The sequence below is a fragment of the Schistocerca americana genome, chromosome 2, assembly GCF_021461395.2.
Source record: "Schistocerca americana isolate TAMUIC-IGC-003095 chromosome 2, iqSchAmer2.1, whole genome shotgun sequence".
In the NCBI taxonomy this organism is placed as follows: domain Eukaryota; kingdom Metazoa; phylum Arthropoda; class Insecta; order Orthoptera; family Acrididae; genus Schistocerca; species Schistocerca americana.
Genome location: NC_060120.1, coordinates 815,742,752 through 815,756,059, shown reverse-complemented (window position 1 = coordinate 815,756,059; position 13,308 = coordinate 815,742,752).

Genomic DNA, 13,308 nt, shown 5'->3' with positions numbered 1-13,308 from the left:
AGCATGGGGAGGTATGAAGAAAGACATAAGAGTATATTTAATGTTACAAGAGTTGTCAGAAAAACAAGATTATGCAGACTAAGGAGAAGATGGCCTTAGTGATGACTGACATACCTAACCACATATTCGCTCATTGTGATATAGTCAGACTAGGAATGGAATAGTTACAGCCTAATGTTTAAAGATACTCTCATGAAATTCATTGTGGTAGTCCCTATAGCAAATCAGGATGCTGTCACAATACCATGAATCTCAGTAAAGGGAGTAATTTATAATTACAGAATACCAATATTATTACTGAGTGACCTAGGAACAAACTTACTAAGTGACATCCTAAAGAGGATTTGAAGTTTACTGAAGCTTGAGTAGATTCAATCTTGGGAATACCATCTGCAAAAAAAAAAAAAAAAAACACTCAGAAGAACACATTGAATGCTAAAAGAATATCTACACCAAACAAAGCAGGAAAACTGGGATGAATGGATTCATTTTGCCAGTTTTGTATAAAACACCACACTGCATTCATCAATTGGGTTCACTCTATTCAACCTATTTTTTGGGAGAATGTACACCATTCCCACAGTGGGACCCAGCCAAAGCACAATACAATTGTGATGATTACATAATGGAACTAATTGAAGGGATACATCAGATGAACCAGATGGCAAGGAGTTGCAATAGGGAATGTAAGAAGAAAAGTAAAGAATGTTATGACCACACTCAAAACCATAAGGAATTCAAGACAAGAGACAAGGTATTATTACATGAAGATAGTGTGAAAAGAAGGCAATCATAGAAGTTAACAAGTGTATGGAGAGGACCTTCTCATGCTGTAAGGATCCATGGACTAAATGTAGTACTCCAAATAGTGTGTAAGAAGTTCATAACAGCAAATGTGAACAGATTAGAGGGGTTCATTTAAATTTAGACATGTGAGATTGTGGTAAAACCAAGTCCATATGCAAATAAAGATCAGGCTGAATTCTATCTTGAAACTGATTAAAGAGGGACTTACATATAAGAATTCAAAAGGTATAGGTGAGGGAGATATTGTGGTCAGTCCTCAGAGGTAAGCCAAGTCTCAGTCACTTTGCCTCTATTAGCCTAATAGGAAAAAAGGACAGAGATGGACCGTGTCAGTGAGAAACATAAAGTTAGAAGTTTAGACAACCAGAGGTTAAAGGAAAGCTCTCTAACTTTACAGATGGCCCCAGCAATGATGCTGCTGGGAGCCCTTTTCGTGAGTAGGTGGACAACAATGACTTCATTCCAGTATGAGCAAGATGCCTACCAGATGCAGAGTTCCACACCACCCCCAGGGTTTTGTGTGATGTGGGAAGAAAGTACAGATCACAGATTGTGAACACAATATTGTGTTGACATGTATGCAGGGGTTAAGCTGCCATAGATCACTGGAACACATGGCCCTGGATAGCAGGGCTTAGTGCTATAGGAGGACACTCTAGAGAGGAAATGGTGGAATAGCAAAAAGACAATCAACAAGTATAAACTAAGCTACTGACTTGACATGAATCACAGTCTAAGTGAGGACTCGTGAACTTTGTAACATCAGCAAGTAAACCTTCATTCAGTATGTTGAATGAACAGGATGCTTTGTACTATGAAACTAGAATAAAGAAAGTGTAAGGGGAACAGAAGCAGGTATTGCACCTAATCCAAGAGGGGTTAATGATAGTGAAAACCATAATAACGTGTTTTAACAATAAAGAAGAGAGTCGGCAAAGGTACAATATCCTGTGGAACAGTATGGAGAGAAATTAGGAAACAAGTCACTAAAGTTCAAAGTGTAACAGACCAGAGGTTGCAGTAGCAAACTTTAGAGACAGCTTTTAATGGGCAGATGGTGCAATTGATAGTAATATTCCAAGAATGAAGAAGTCAATATGAATGGTTATTGACAGCCATCATGAATGCATTGAAGGGGATATTAGCACCACATATCATCAACTCTGGGCAGGTGATAGGATATCTCCAGTAATTAGGGATGACACTGGCAACATGAAGTTTCCATTAGATATTGAAAAAGACAATGGATATAGGTTCCACCAAATAATAGAGACTAAAATATTCCTAACTGAATGGCTCAGGTAAGCATAGAGATAATAGGGAAATTCCAGTGACAGGAATAGAGTGAGTAAGAATTGTGGAACAAATCAGTTAGAGATATGCTTCTATTGGGGCTTGTGCTTGGGACAGATACAGAAAAGAGCCACCTGTAAATAAATGTATTTTAGTTTCAAATAATGTAAAGGTGAACAGTAATACTAAGGTAAGTAGAGAACCTGAATCATGTCATATGCTAAGTAAAAGTGTTTCCAGCAGTGAAAATCTCAAAACATCCAAAGAAGAAGGCCTAAGGCTAGAGCTGAGTGACAAGGTATAAAGAGTTTCAACTGTTCAGTGTGAAGAATGTTACAAAAATGGGTATCAAGATGTCTTGGAATGATACAAACAACTATGAAAAGCAAATCAAATAAGTGTCTTCCTTTACAGTCAAATAGTGAGAATGGAGAACAGCTAATTAACCAAGCTTTTGCAGGTTGTGACAGTGACAGTAGCAGTGCTTCAAGTAATAGTGGCGATGAAGAGGAGGAGAAAGAAGAAAGGTTCAAAATTTGGATTTGTCTATGATAGTGAGGGTACTATGATAAATAAACAGACAATAAATGTACTAAGTGAGGATAGTAAGGATGACTGAGAGACAGGGACTGATGAAGATATAAGTAGAGAAGAGATCCATGCTACTTGTGATTTAACTGTAACTGAAAATAGTGTTGTAAACACAATGATAGTTTTTCTAGGGGTGAGATTAATGGATTAATGAGGTTCTATTACAGGAAGAAGAATAGTAATGAGGCACAGCACCCCATAATTAAGGCTAATATTCAAGGAGTGCTGGTTAAGTTTTTACTGGACAGTGACAATGAAGCAAATGACATTTCTCAGGTATTTTCTGAATCAGTTAAAATAGAGAAGGCGTGGTAATAATGCATGTTTCAGAAATCAGAACTGTAGGGACTACTGGAAAAATGTCAAGTAGTATTAAGCAGGAAGCTTTGTTAACTGTGTTGAATTGCTAGGAGAGCAATTAATTTTTGGTGATACCTGACCTTAGCACAGATGTGAATTTCGGTACAGATATTTTGTGTAAGTGGAATATAAATCTTCATTGCGCTAGAGGAAAATTTGGTTTGTGTGCAATGAAAACTTGTGTGAAATGGTATTTCTGAAAAAATTGGGTGCTGAGACACACAGTGAATTAGACTTACCATTAAGATAATTAGCTACTGGAAGTGAAGGGTAGAAAAGTATCAGCTGAATGACGAACACATAATATATGAAGATGCTGCCAAGACTGGTAATATAAATAATGTTCTTAATGAGGGAGAAATGAGAAGTAATGAGAATGAAGCTGCAGATGATTTTGTTGGAAGGAAGAATGATGTTTTGTTAGAAGAAGATGAGATGGTTTTCATTAAGCTGTCAGTGAATTTCCAGAATGAGATTTTCACTCTGCAGTGGAGAGTCCACTGATATGAAACTTCCTGGCAGATTAAAACTGTGTGCCCGACCGAGACTCGAACTCGGGACCTTTGCCTTTCGCGGGCAAGTGCTCTACCATCTGAGCTACCAAAGCACAACTCACGCCTGGTACTCACAGCTTTACTTCTGACAGTATCTCATCTCCTACCTTCCAAACTGTACAGAAGCTCTCCTGCAAACCTTGCAGAACTAGCGCTCCTGAAAGAAAGGATACTGCGGAGACATGGCTTAGCCACAGCCTGGGGGATGTTTCCAGAATGAGATTTTCACTCTGCAGCGGAGTGTGCACTGATATGAAACTTCCTGGCAGATTAAAACTGTGTGCCCGACCGAGACTCGAACTTGGGACCTTTGCCTTTTGCGGGCAAGTGTTCTACCACTGAGCTACCGAAGCACAAGTCACGCCCGGTAACCACAGCTTTACTTCTGCCACTATCTCGTCTCCTACCTTCCAAACTTTACAGAAGCTCTCCTGCGAACCTTGCAGAACTAGCACTCCGAGTCTCGGTCGGGCACACAGTTTTAATTTGCCAGGAAGTTTCATATCAGCGCACACTCCGCTGCAGAGTGAAAATCTCATTCTGGAAACATCCCCCAGGCTGTGGCTAAGCCATGTCTCCGCAGTATCCTTTCTTTCAGGAGTGCTAATTCTGCCAGGTTCGCAGGAGAGCTTCTGTAAAGTTTGGAAGGTAGGAGACGAGATACTGGCAGAAGTAAAGCTGTGAGTACCGGGCGTGAGTTGTGTTTCGGTAGCTCAGATGGTAGAGCACTTGCCCGCGAAAGGCAAAGGTCCCGAGTTCGAGTCTCGGTCGGGGAAACAGTTTTAATCTGCCAGGAGGTTTCATGTCAGTGAATTGCCTAATCAATCCTCAGTGCTAGGTCCTGGAACTAGTAATAACTGTTTTCTTTGCAGAGCCTGGGTAGGTATTGGAGAATGCCTGTTTAGTGAGTCAGTTTGGAAATAAATGCACAAGAATTTACCCTGATTGGTGGAAAGGAGTGTGTTATGAAATTTATGTATAGTGAAAGAGAAAGTTGGGAATGAGTGAAGATTGAACTATGTTTTTGAGTGACCTGTGCAATAATAACAATAGTATAAGTGGCAATGAAACTGAGAAGGAAAAGGTACTGCATGGTGTACTAGTTTCTAGAACTAATAATCCACTAGACAGATGAATATGTGACCTCAGGATGATTCACATTCTTTGTGAATCATGTGCCTGATTAGCACAAGGGTCTAAGATATACAATGCTGTTTTTCACATTCATTTTCCTGTATTGCATATTATCTTCTACTGTCCTATCAGTTTATTAAAAAATTCTTCCACTGTCATCACTATTTCTCTTGCATTTAAATAGGTTTTGATAATTATGATCCAAATTCAGATGGAAGGGTAGGGGGTCAGGTTAACTGTAAATGGCCTGTTATTCTTTAACATACATTTTCGTTTAGGGTCTTGTCTCATCAGACACATTCTTTTGCCCACTCGTTAATTCATACCTAGCACTGCTCCTCAGTCATTTATATAAAACACCTATAACATCTCAACTCATTAATCATTTTGTCAACTTACGTGCCTTAGTGGCTTTGTCAGTCCATATCATTTCTCAATTTCTTCACTGAATACACATGATAATCGTGTTTGTCTTTACGGAATAAACTGCGAACAGGTGCAATGTCTGGAGGCTGTGGGGCAGGGAGATGTGGAGGGGGAAGGGGGGAAACAAGAAGTGGAAAAGGAGAGGAGCAAGGAAGGGGATAGACTGATGAACACATTGACAGAGAGTGGCACACAAAGAGGGTTTAAGATGAGAATAGGGATGAGGTGATAGGACAGAGGGGAAGGGAACTCGGGGGTGGAGGGTATAGGGACAGTAGATTACTGTAGGTAGAGGCTGGGATATTTTCAGAAGTGAATAACATTTTTTAAGGATAACTGTGCAGTTCAGAAAGGGAGGATCTAGATGGCTTGGACAGTAAAGCAGCCATTGACATTTAGCAGGTTATGTTCAAATGCATGCTGGACCACAAGGTGATCTACTTTGCTCTTGGCCACAGTACGGCTGTGGCTGTTCATCATGGTGGGCAGCTGACTGGTAGTCATACCAACAGAGAAAGGACTCTAGCAGAACTGGAACATGACACGGCTGCTTTCACAGGTGACACTGCCTATGATGGGGTAGGATCAGCCTGTGACAGGTGTGGAATAGAAAGTGCTGGATGGGTGGATTGGGCAGGTCTTGCATCTGGGCCTTCCACAGGGATATGATACCTGTAGCAAGGGGTTGTGATTGGGAGTGACATAGGGATGGACTAGAATGCTGTGGAGGTTGAGTGGGCAATGTAACAGCACTTTAGTAATAATGGGAAGGTTCTTGGGTAGGATGACTCTCATTTCGGGGAAACTAATCAAAGCCCTGACAAAGGATGTTGTTCAGTTGTTGCAGTCCAGGTTGACATTAGGTGAAAAAGGTAACATTCTCTTGTGGCTGGTTCTTGAGAGCGGTGGGAGGGTTGAGGGTGTGAGGGGAACATTTGTGGGCTAGATTGAAGGTCATAGTGCCTGTCTGTGAAGGCCTTAGTGAGGCCTCAGCATACTAGGAAAGGGAGTTCTTGTCACTGCAGATGGGCCATCCCCAGGGAACTGGACTCTGTGAAAGGGATTTTTTGCTGTGGAGGGGATGACAGCTGTCAAATGCAGGTACTGTTGGTGGGTTTAATGTGGACAGAGGTGTGGATGGAACCATCAGAGAGGAAAATGTCAACATCCAGTAATGCTTCACATTGGGTTGAGGAGGACCAGGTGAAGTGGATGGGAGAGGTGTTGAGGTTGTGAAGGAATGAAGTACGGTGTCTTGGCCCATCCAGGTCATGAAGATATCATCAATGAACCTGAACCAGATTAGGGGTTTAGCATGTTGGGAGGGTAGGAAGGTCTCCCCTACATAACCCATAAACAGGTTGGCATAGGGAAATGCCCATCGCTGTGCTGTGGATTTGTTTACATATCTTCCCTTTATAGAAGGGAAGTAGTTGTGAGTTAGGATAATGTTAGTATGGTGTGTGCAGAATGAGGTAGTGGATATGAAGGACACTGAGGGGAGTAGTGTTCAATAGCATCAAGTCCATAGGCATGAGGGATGTTGATGTATAGGGAAGTGGCATCAGCAGTGATGAACAGGAATTGAGGAGGGGACGGTGGAGATTCAGTGAGGAAAGTAGTTGGTCTCTTTGACATGGGATGTTAGGTTGGGACAACTGGTTGGAGGTGCTGATCACTTAAGGCTGAAATTCTTTCAGTGGGGACTCAATAACTATCTGCAATTGGGTGTCCACGATTGTTGGTTTTGTGGGCTTTGGGGAGCATGTAGAGGGTGTGTGAGTGGGGTGTCATAGGGGTGAAAAGGGAAATGGATTCAGGGGAGGACTTATGGCTTTGAACATGGGCTGGAGGTTATGTTTGACTTCTAGGGTAGGATCACTCTGGGAGAGTTTATTAGCTGAGGACTCAGATAACTGACAGTGGCCTTCTGTCAGGTAGTCACTGTGGTTCATAACAACAGTGCTGGAATTTTTGTCTGCAGGTAGGATGAAGAGACCAGGATTTGTTTTCAGGTTATGTGTGGCTGTCCCTTCTTCTGCTGAAAGGTCGTTGTTCAGAGGCACCTGGAATAGGATGCTGAGGCCAAGTTGAACATAAGGAATTCGAGAAAGTAAAGAATGATGGTGCATCTTGCTTGACCCTGATGCCACATCATTGCAGTCACAAGCTTGCAGTTAGTTCCTTCCTCCATCCCAATGTGAACTGAGATTTGTTACCCAGTGGTTATGTCTCTTTGTTCTATAACGTTTCAAAATGCTGCCACCCATTGAAAATCCCACCAAATGCAATGTATACCTCTGTGGTATACAATCTCTGTAAAAAAAAAAGTTCTAAAGAAACAGAGATTACTGCATGATAGGTGTAAAACAAAATGTAGGGCTATAAATAGAAAGATGCTGAATGAAACAATTTTTGCTGTCAAGAAAGCAATATGTGATGCCTTCAATAAGTACTGTAGCAGAATATTGTCAAGCAATCTTTAACAGAACCCAAACAAATTCTGGTCATTAGAGTCCAGTCCCTAGTGAATGAGATGGGAACTGAAACTGAGGGTAGTAAAGCAAAAGCTGAAATACTTAACCCCATTTTCAAATACTCCTTTACAAAAGAAAACCCAGAAGAATTGCCCCACTTTAATCATTGTAACACTGAAAAGATGAATGAAATAAGTACTAGTATTAGGGTATTGAGAAATAGCTGAAATCTTTAAAATTGAACAAACCTCCAGGGCCCTATGGAATCTCTATCAGATTCTATACTGAGTTTATAGCTGAGTTAGCCCCTATTCTCACTATAATCTGTCATAGATCCCTTGAACAGAAAACCATGCCCAGCTCCTGGGAAAAGGCACAGATCACACACATCTACAACAAGGGTAGTAGAAGTGATCCACAAAAACACCATTTATATCCTTGACATCAATTCATTGTAGAATCTTAGAACATATTCTGAGCTCAAACACAATGAAGTGTCTTGAACAGAATGACCTACTTAATACCAACCATCATGGATTTCAAAAACATTGATCATGTGAAACAAAATTCACGATTTTCTCACATGACATACAGAAAACTTTGGGCCAATGCAGTTGGGTAGATGCTGTATTTCTTGATTTCTGGAAAGCATTTGACTCAATGCCACACCTATACTTACTATCAAAAGTGTGACTGGTATGGGGTATCAACTGAACTTTGTGACGGGAGTGAGCACTTTTTGGTAATTAAGATGCAGCAAGTTATCTTGAATTTAGTCATCATCAGATGAAGAAGTAACTTTGGGCATCCTGAAGGAAGTATTTTGGGACCCTTGCTGTTCATGTTGTATATTAATAACCTTGAAAACAATATTAATAGTAAAATCAAACTTTTTGTAGATGATCCAGTTATCTATAATTAAGTACTATCTGAAAGAAGCTGCATAAATATTCAGTCAGCTCTTGATAAGATATTAAAGTGGTGCAGAGACTGGCAACCTGCTTTAAATGTTCAGAAATGTAAAATTTTGCACTTTTCAAAATGAAATATTGTAGCATCATATGACAATAATATCGATGAACCACTGTTGATTGACCAACTCATACAAATACCCGGGTGTAACACTTCTTAGGGATGTGATATGGAATGATCACATAAGTTCAATTGTGGGTAAATCAGGTGGTAGACTTCAGTTTATTGGTAGAATACTGGAGAGTTAAATCAGTCTACAAAGGAGTTTGCTTACAAATCACTCTTCTAATCGGTTCTAGAGTATTGTTCAGCTGTATGGGATCTGTACCAGATAGGACTAATAGTGAATATTGAACGCATACAGAGAAAAGCAGCACAGATGGCCACAGGTTTGTTTGATCTGTGGGAGAGTGTCAGAGACATACCGAAGGAACTTAACTAGAAAATTCTTGAAGGTAGATGTAAACAATCCTGAGAAAGTCTATTAACAAAGTTTCAAGAACCAAATTTAAGTGATTAATCTAGGAATATACTACACCTGCCTACATATTGCTCATTTTGAAATCATGAGGATAAGGTTAGAATAATTACACAGAGGCACAGAGATGTTCAAACAATCATTCTTCCCACACTCCATACGTGAATGGAATGGGAAGAAATTCTAATAACTGGTACTATAGGACTTACCCTGCCATGCACCTCACATTGGTCCGCATAGTATACATATATATGTCATTCATTTTTAGAGTGCACAGAATGTTTGGCCTTTTGAAATTTGTAGGCAAATGAAGAATATTTATGGTGAAAGTGCAATGAACAAGTCCTCAGTGAGGAGATGGTGCATTATGCTTAATCAAGGAAGTAAGGGTGTAAGACAAAATTCAGGAAAATTGTGCTTCACTTTAAGCACATTAGATGAATCTTTTCCACAAATTTCACATTTTTTTTAAAGGTATGCTCTATGAGCTGTGGGTACCTAAGAATGTGACAAATGTCCATAAGATGAAATGGATGGGGGCAGATCTTAAATTTTTGTCCACATATGAAATGTTTGTGGTGAATTTCTTGGCCTTATTGAAATGGGAGATGAAACTTGGGTCTCATAAAATACTCTGGAGAACAAGCATCAGTCATGGAATGGCACCACTCAAGCTCCCCCACAAAACCTGGAAAAAACAAAATCTTAAGACCAGAACAGTGATGGCAACAGTTTTTTGTGACCAAATGCGTTTGATCCATGTGGAGTTCATGCCAAGAGGAGAAACAATCAACACAAAGGTCTATTGAGAAACTTTCCAGCGACTTTGGCACCCCATCCAAAAGAAGAGACATGAAATGTTGTTTGCTAAAGTGTTTTTGATTCATGATAGAGCATGGCCTCATGCATCAGCATGAGCATAGCAAGAACTTCAATATCTTAAGTGGGAAACTTTTGGACATCCTCCTTACAGCTCTGACTTGGCACCAAGTAGTTTTCACTTAATTCTGAAACAAAAGGAATTGTTGGGTGAAAAACAGTTCTCAAATGGTGGAGACCTCAAAAAAGCAGCGGCTTCCTGGCTCATAGCTTTGACAGTAGATGAGTAGAACATGGAAATTGAAAAATTGGTCCCACATTACAAGACATGCCTTGACAGCTGTGGTGACTACATTGAAAATTAGAGTAAGCTAGCATAACTTTATTAAAAAAATTTCTGTTGATATATTTCATTTTTATTTAGTTATGACAATATGTTCTTTACCATCTGGATGACTCTCATATCTTTGTGTGTTCACACCACTTCAACTGATAATCAATATTCATTTCTAGAAATTTTGTAGTCGTTACACTGTCTATAGAGTTGCCATCTGCATTTAATTTAATAGTGTCATTTTCTCTCTTCAAACTGAAATTCATGGCATTTTTTATGTTCAAAGTAACTTCATTGCTTATTGACTAACTGTGAATGTCCTTGAGTTTTTCATTTAAATTCTTTGTGAGGATAGTACCTCTCTAAGAAATGGCCTATTGAACTAATTATGCATAAAAAGAGAAATTAGGCTAACTAATTTGAAACTGAAAGGCCTGTGTGCAAAAATAGTGTATGTTGTTAGAGATTAGCAATTATGAAAGAAACTGTTTCACATTATATGAAATGCATCTGAACAAATGTGGCAAAAGGGTGCAAGCATCTTACACAAACATGGCCCTCAACGAGATATCACTTATTAATAAAAGCAGAAGTAAATCTATTACCATAAAAATAACTCTGTAATGCATCTAAAGGTGGAATATCACCAGTCAATCTAAAATATTTGTCTATAGGTTTCAATTTAATAGCAAGTTTATGTAGAAAAAATTAGCATTGAATATCATAACATTGTAGTAGAGTAATCAGTAAATTTTGATGTCATACAAAATTTTAATTGTTTGAAGAAGGAACTGTTATGTGGAAGCTGCCACATATAACTTCTGCTATATGGTATATAATAATTATTAGCATACATCACATCACTGGCTATTCAGTAACATATACATTTCTAGACAAATCTGAAACTTTGATGAGTAGGTTTCAGGGAGAAAAGTTGTGTCGAAAGGTTGTTATTTGTGCTGACTTCACTACAGATACTATAGCAGATAACAGATTTGCCATTTTTAAAGGACCTGGTATCAAAAAACATAGTGAATACAATAGACTAACAGAATCTGCTGCTTACAATTACAGTGAGTGTAAAATAGAAACTGCAATAATGAGCATTTAGGTGTGTAGTAAAAGGTCTGTCAGCATGATTTCTGAATGTGTGTATCACATTATTCAATAATTCATGTTGATCTGTTTCATTACATCCCATACAGTGAAAAGTCTTAAGTGTTTAAAAGAAAGTGTCTCATATTCATACTGGAGATAATATAGATCAAAACTAGAAGAAAAATTCCTATAATTATGTATCCAAAAATCAACACCTGTTAAATAGAGGACAATCTGGTCTCTTATTACTATGTATCAGTTACATAGAAGTGGGCATGACAGACATTGCTGCTTGTGGTTTCAACACATCGTGGCACATTCTTCAGCCCTTCTTCACAGTTAACAATCCGCTCTTTCAAATATTGGCTCCATTTGGATTATGTCACCATGTGCTGGTCACACACTCCTTTAATCTCTGCAACTGTTAATGGGTTGAAAATTCATCAGTGTCTTTAAGTGCCACTATATTCACAAATCCAGCAGATTCTGTCTGTTGAAAAGGGATGCCATGTTACCAGACATACACAAGCAGTCCACTACCTATGAAATATTGTGAGGTGCTGTCAAGCAGTCTGTAGAAAATGGGATGGTGCTCCAGCATTAATAAGTTTCAGTAACTGCTTAAATGTGGAAAATTGCTACATGGAGGGTTAAAAAGAGTTACAGGGAGGCTTTCAAAAAATCTTGGAGACACAAGCTATACCACAAGGTTGGAAAACAACATTAATTCACTCAGTCCACAAAAAAGGAGATAAAACTGACCCCAACAACTATAGAGGAATATCCATCCTCCCTGTGACCTACAAAATTCTTTCAAAAGCAGAACAAAACAAGCTGAAAAGCCAGCTGGATCAGCAACTAGGAGAGAATCAAGGATGGTTTAGAAAAGGATAATGCTGTGTGGAACAAATGTTAAACTTGAAATTGATAATCAAGTATAAAGAACAAGGTCTAAAAGCATTTGTATAATATTTGTGGACTTCAAAAAATCATGTGTTTCAATTGACAGGAAAACATTATTCAACATCTTAAAAGAGATTTTGGCTGCCAACAAATCAGTGGCAATCATAAAAGACACACTAACAAGTGCAAAATGAAAAACTAAATTTTTATGCAAAACCTCCAAGGCTTTTGAGATCAAAACTGGTGTAAGGCAGGGAGATTGACTTTCCCCACTACTGCTGTACCGTGTGCTAGAAAAGGTAATCAAGGAATGGAGGAAAAGAACAGAAGAAGAAGGAATTAGTAGACCCACAATTTTGAGAAACGTGGACAATCTGAGTTTTGATTGTTTAGCTTTTGCAGATGATCTTCTTATCCTTGCTGAACCTGTTCTAGATGCAACAATGCAAATAAATCTTCTACAGAGGCAGCTTCAAAAGAAGGCCTACATATATCTTCCTAAAAAACAGAGTGCATTACAATGTGTGAAGGTGGCACTGAAATATATGGAAACTGATTATGGTAGAATAAAAAAGGCAACAAAATTTAAATGTTTAGGTGAAATAATACAACCAAATGATTCAGACAAAGAAGCTAACTTAGCAAGGGCAAGGAAAATGGAGGTGGCTTTTCAGATAACAAAAAACCTATATAACAAGAAATCTATTTTCATAAATGCAAAACTTCATCACTACAATACTATTATTAAACCAGAATGGCTTTATGCATCAGAATTCCTTTTATTAAATTCAGCCAAACAATCAGGTGAAATGGAAAAGAAGGAAAGGAAAATAACTGGGAAAATCTTGGGACCAAAATATGAGAACAGGAACAGGAAATTAAGAAGCAATATACAAGGTTAAGGAAAAATTAGAGTGAATTCCAGGCATGATGAAGAAGAGAAGAGTTACATTCCATGGCCACCTAAAAGGGTTAGATTAAAACAGGATAACAAAAAGAATTTTTAACTTCTTTGACAGAAATCCTGAAACATCAATGGCATGGATAAAAGAAGTTATAGCA